Raw genomic sequence first — 6,502 nt, 5'->3', positions numbered from 1 at the left:
TGTTGGGAAAAAGTGCTTTGATTTTTTTTTTAAATTACTTTCTACTTTTACTTACAGAGAGAGATGGGTACCTGCTAAGCACAGGTGCATAAGTATTTCTTCTCTTTTGAGTCTCCTATTTAGTCTTGTCAGAAGATTTGATTTAGACACTCCCTGTTCTCAGGGTGGCTTTTGTCTTCCAAGGTTGGATGCAGGCTGGGACTTGTAAAGGGAACTGAAGCTACGAATTTCATAAGAAAAATGAGCCATAGTTCTTTGTATGCTATGTACCTTGTACATACCTACCTTATCCCACAACAAGCAACTCAGCAAACAATAAAAGCAGGTGTTGTCAGGATTTTCCTCAGCCAGAGTCCTGAGATGGCCAATGTGTTTCTGCATCTTCCTGGTGCTGCTACACTTTAGCAGGGCCTCTGTCTCAGTCAGAGATGCTGTGGAGAGAGCCTCCACCTCCACCTGGGTTTGGGTGCAGGCAGCTTGTGTGTTTATCTTACTTTGTATAGGTTACTACTCATATCACTGAGTTAGTGATTAAAAATATTTGCGAAGAAAGTAAAGATTGCATGGGTTTAGATTTGAGTAGGTGAAAACCATTGAAAATAGAATCTGATCAGAAAAAAGAATTTAGAAAGCAAAAGCAAAGTGATTAGTTCCCTTTTCAATGAGACTTAAGTGACAAAAGGTATGTTTCATCATGAATGAAGAAAAACTTGCCTTAAATTTATTCAAGGTCTTATTAAAAATTTATTTGCCTTCCCTTAGTAATTACTGATTATAAAATATATGCACTCGGGTTTACACAGAGCTGAACAACAAGAGTCTGAGAAGGACCTCAGACAAATCTCACTGTAAGATTATATATGCAAATAATTTTGGTATAATTGTAGTGCAAGTCTTTCTGCAGGATTACAGGATAACCAGTACTAAACCTAGCTGATCCACAAAGCAGAAACTGACAGTGAAGAACGAAACCTTCTTCCAGGACAGATGATCATATATAGGTGACAGAGGATAATATATGGACTGTATATAGGAGACACTGGGAAGTGGATAATTCTATTAAGGGCCAAAATGAACACTTCTGGAGGAAGCTTTGCTGGCTGGGAGATGATGGATACGTGACATGATCCTCTCAGGAAGAGTAGCTGTACCCAAGTGTTCCTTCCCAGACCTCCTGCACCACTTGGCACTGTGGCCCAGACCCACCACTTATATCTCTCCAGGTTGTGCTCCCTCTCCCTGAGCATGACCTTTACAATTCCACTTCATTCAAAGCTTTTCATGGAAGATGTAAAAATATCCCAGGAGACACTGTCTGGGTGGACATATAAGAAATACCTTGTGTTGCTGCATTAGCTCCGGCAGCTGCTGGATGCAGCTGTCAGGCATTCCCACACTGACCTTCACTGTGATTTTCTCCTGCAAAAAGTATAGCTGTGGGATAGAAGGACTTTTTTCCTTGTTGCTGTTGCTGTTGTTTATTTGTTTTGTTAAAGGAGTAAGGCTTTTTAATGTGATTTCTGTCCCAGTCCCATGATTCATGCAAACAGTGCTCAATAACTATACTGCATAGCAGTGACAGCTGGTTTTCAGAAATTACTGCACATAAATACATAAAAATGCCTTTTTAAAATGTCCTGGTCCTCAAGACTTCACTCTTACCACACAGAATACAATGCTCCTAACTAGGGCTGGAAATAAAGCCATTGACTGAAGATGGCTCAGCTTAGGATGGTTGCCTCCTCCAGACCGTGGCAAGGTACCACCAGGGCAGATGTGAATCTCTGCAGTGGATTAGTCTCTTAACTGCAGCACCATTATTTTTCCCACTTAAACTTTTCTCTAGAGCCTTCTGCTGTTGCCTTGTCTGCCTGTAACTGAAAACCTGACTTCCTGAGGCAGGTGATTTTATAGCTTCAGTGACTGACAGCCTGTGAGACAATTTCCATCAAACATGAAAGATCCCCAATGACAGGAAGAATTCCCCCAATGTATTTAAATGTAGAAGGTGTATGTGATGAGCTCTCAAGGCCATAATGGAGGAACTCATTTATATACCTCATTTTGCTTCATGTTCGCAGGAAGAGTTTGGCTGCGATTATGGGTATGAGGTGGTCTGCATGGCTACAGACAAGCAGGTACATATCATGCTGAAAGCTCTCCAGCCTTTCAAAAAGGTAACTTTTATTAAAGCATAGAGTGGGTGCTGCTGCTGAGCAGTCAGGAGGTTTCACTAGAAAACATTCCTTCTGGAAGCTGTTTTGTTTGATTATTTTTGGTTTATATCTCATTTGCAGGCTGCTAAAGTGCACGAAGGGACTGTGGCCAGATGCTTGCTTTGTGCTTTGTTCTCTGGCTGAACCTTGTAAACAAGCTATAACCCTCAAAGCAAATTTTGGTTTGCTTATCCTGGGCTTCTTTTTTTTTTCTTTCCCTCCAGCTGCTTAGAACTTGAGGATGTTGCTTGTTGAAACAAAAATTTATATTTTTCCCTATTCCTGTATTTCTTTCACTTTTTAGCGGGAAAAATCTGCAATTACTTTTTTGTTTAAATTTTGTTTGCTTATTTGTTTTTTAAACTCTAGGCTGCAAAACTGATTCTGTGAATGCCCAAACCTTCTAGGGTGTGGTGCACCTTTTTCCATAGTAAAGCACCACAATGACTGGGCTGGTTCAGAGCCTATTGCTCCAAGGTGAGGATACCTGATCCCTTAGCTTGCACTGGCTGCCCACTGCCTACCATATCTTTGCATAGGGTCTTTGTGAAAAGTCACATTCCAGGGAGAGGAGAGCCTGGAAACAGCTTCTTCTCCTACAGAAGGTATATGCTTTCTCTGCTTTAAAATCATACACAGTGAGAGCAGATGCCACCTTGATGGTTTTCTCCTCTAAAAATTTAGGTTATTATAGCTTAAAAATAAAAAGTTCAGGCTTGTACCTGTGCTATGCTATAGAATATTTCTCCCAGGCAAAAATGAGATAGCAGTGAGCCATGGCGGAGGGAAAAGCATATGAGAAGAAAATACTTTTTGATCAAAATGCCCTTACATAATTTTGGCAGTGAATAACAGCTGCCAGTGGAACATGCTCAGGAACAGCCTTGCATCCTGTGAATGGCCACATGGCATAGGAGCACCCAGGCTGTTTTGTGTAGGGGATAACTTGTGTCTCAGAAGCATTTTGTGCACTTCGTGCAGCGCATTAGGGTCACCTTCCAGGTGACATCTTCATTGGGCCAGTGCCTGGGCCATCATGGGCATCATGCTGATGCTGGCCTGGGCACCTCACTTTGCCCCTTTCTCCCCTGGAAAACATGGCTGGGGGCAGTTTAGCTTTCTCCTTCCAAAGAAATGTATGCTTGTTGCCCAGGAGCTGGGCTGGCGAAGCTGCCAGATCCCTTGTGACAGTGGCAGGCTGCCAGGCACCAGGGCATGGCAGTGCCGTCCCCATGCTGAATGGGAGGAAGAGGTGGTGTACAGGGAACACCCTGTGTTGCCGGTGCAGAGGGGCTAAGGCAGTGTGCCACCCGCAGCGCATTTGCACACCCTAATTCGCGCAGCTTGGCGATTGGGAGGCTGCTCTCAGGAATGCTCACCCAAGTGAATTGGCCGCCCTTGCTTTTGCTGATCCCCCTTGTGTGGCAAAACCCACAGTGGTGGGTGTTGGATGAATAGCAGGTCTGGGACTGCTTTGGGATGTATATGCTGTGTGTTTGATCACAGTTCCTCTGGCTGTTCAGCAGTGATCTTACAGCCTGCCCTTTCCACTGCCTCATGTAGCTGTGGAAAACAGAAGCCTTTCCTCCTGAGGACTGTGGTCTTCTGTCATCCAAAAATACACATCTCATCACGCATCACTTGTGCCGCTATTGCTGCTGCCCTTCCAGGCCCTTCTAGAGAGGCTCTGCTTGCCCAGTCCCTGCTTCTGCTGCTTGATACTATTAGCTGGAGAGACTTGCTGGAAACAGACAGTCCCGTGAGCAGTTTCCTATGGACTTGTTTGGATGCAATTTTCCATGAATGGGGCTTTCAGAACATCCCTCTCTGCAGTGGCTTCCTGAGTGTCTAGCAAGGGGTGGGCTCTTACTCCTCCACATCTCTCTTTGGGGTCATTAATAAGCCTCTCCCCTTTCCTGTGAAACGTGTGGGAACTTAGTTTTCTGCCCTCTCTTCGAAATGGGGCAGAAATAATCCAGAGGCTTAACAGCAGCTCGGGAAGAAGGGGAACAAGAGCACAGACCCTGGTTTCCTTAGGAAACAAGCCCAGAAACAGGGTGAATATACATATAGAAAGAGGCTTAGGGTTTTATCTCCCTTATGATAAAGCAGTGCCATGGAAAGTAGCTGGGTACAGGGAAAAAGTGTTTTCAGGACTTTGTTTCCTGCAGTGTTCAGGCAGGGACAATACTTTTCTTAGCTGGGTAAAAGGGCCTTTCCTCTCCCAAAAGCCTCACAGCCCCTCCTCTGTTTCTGAGATTGCATCTGGAAGGAAACAAAAGATGCAAACACCAGACCCAGTGTGTTAACTGAAAAGAGATATTTTTTCACTCAAGCAGATGGCGACTAAAAACCTACCATAGAAACCAACTTACGCAACTCTTCACAACCCGTGTGTGCCTGGTAAATACAAACCGCCAGATAGAACAGTGAGATAGAGCTAGGCAAAACAGCTTGTGCCAGTGAAACAGTGAAGTAAGGAGCACAGAGTAATTTATAATGAACTTGCAAAGGATATGTAAAAATACAAAGGTGGTGATGTAATCCAAGTGTTGCTTCAAAACCCTGCAATTATGGTTTCTGCATTTGTATGGGCTACCAAACCCTACAAATCAACAACAGCGCTAGGAATAAACCCTCTGTGGAAGCGGGAGTCAGCCAGAGGCAAAGGCACATGGCAGCTGCTGGAAGATGTGCAGGCTGTGGCTGGGCCAGAGGCACGGAAACTCAGAGCAAGCCAGCCACAGCCCAGCTCCACTCTGCTCCTGGGTGGAAGGAAAAGCTGTAGGAGAAGAGAAGAGGAGGCAAAGCTATGGTGAAAGAAGGGTTTCAGGCAGACATCAGACGGCAACAAAACCCAAGGCCACAGCATAGTCACCCCAGCTTGTCCTGACTCCTTCCAGCAGGATGGTCAGGAGATAAGTGTGGATGAGGGCAGCTGAAGGAGAAGAGGCAGCTGAGAGATTTGTGCATCTCCTGTGTTACAACATCTTAGAAGTGAGTTATGTAGGTTAAATGTTTACCAGAGTTGTGAGACAGGATTTGATGTTGGATGGCAGGCAAGTTCAGCAGGACATTCAATGTGGTACATTAGCCATTTCAGGTTTCACCTAAAGATTGTGGGTATTTCAGAGGGTAAATGCTGTTTGAAGCATTCTGTTTTGGCTCACCTGGATCAGCATTCTCAGTAGGTAGGAAAATACACACAAAGTCTGAATTTTCCTGAAGTGTTTAGAGTGTATTTTCTATTGCTAGGATAACAGGAGCCAGTCTGGCAGAGACTTTACATACTGTGAACATTGGAGCTTTACATGCTGTGAACAAACCTGCTGATTTTACTGCTGCTTTCCTAACTCGCACTTTTTTTCCCTAGATTTGAAAACTTTTATTTGAAACAGTCACTTGAGTCCTTCACATGGGTTGCATATACTGACAGCAGCTCTCCTGTGTCCGTGTGTTTCCTTATAGAATCATATTTTTGATTGACTTTCATACAGAAGAAGCTCCCAGAGGAACTCGTTGAACCATATGGGTCCTATCTTTTGACATAACAATTATTGCCTGATAATAACAGAATAGCAATAGCAGCATGTTTGGGAATCAACAGTGAAATACTAATGAATGTTAATGCATTGTTTTAATTTACTACATTTGTTTTGTTGATGTACTTATTAACCTTCTGGTCTGTGGTTAATAAGGCATTCTATTTTAAGGTATTATTATCTGGGGGAAGAAGAGAAAATCAACACTGATGAAGTTAGAAAATTTGTTCTTCATTTCATTCACATTTTGCTTGGTAATTGACAGCAGATTTTAACCACTAACCCATAGACTGGAGGGACATTGATGTTATTTTAACAACACAGTGACAGAGGGATGGTTTTAAAAAGAGAATGCACAGATTATTTTAGCTGTATAAAAGGACATTATGGCCAGGAAATGCCATGCATTGCACAAGGCAGCCCAAAAGACTACACTGGTCCCACATGTTCCACACTGTGCTGAGTGTGCACCTGACAAAGCTGCTGGCTAGAGTGGCCTGACTGCAGGACGAAAGCCAAAGACAAGTGCAGCACAAGGCTGTTTTGTAGCACACAGATAATCATTTCCCATGGGGGAAGGTTTCCTCCTCCCTACTTTAATTACTCCCTCCTGATTTTTCTGCCCTTTCATTGTAATGCTTTCTGGCTCCTATGACCATACTAACATGTGGCCTATTGCTGTCCACTCGTCTTGGTTCAAGTCATTTAACAGCAGCTTGTCATGGGATAGGACGGAGGGATTTC

The sequence above is a fragment of the Pezoporus wallicus genome, unplaced genomic scaffold (genome assembly GCF_028554395.1).
Source record: "Pezoporus wallicus isolate ANWC-B61680 ecotype Strahan unplaced genomic scaffold, APGP_CSIRO_Pwel_v1 contig_6732, whole genome shotgun sequence".
NCBI lineage: Eukaryota > Metazoa > Chordata > Aves > Psittaciformes > Psittacidae > Pezoporus > Pezoporus wallicus.
This window is presented reverse-complemented; position numbering follows the sequence as displayed.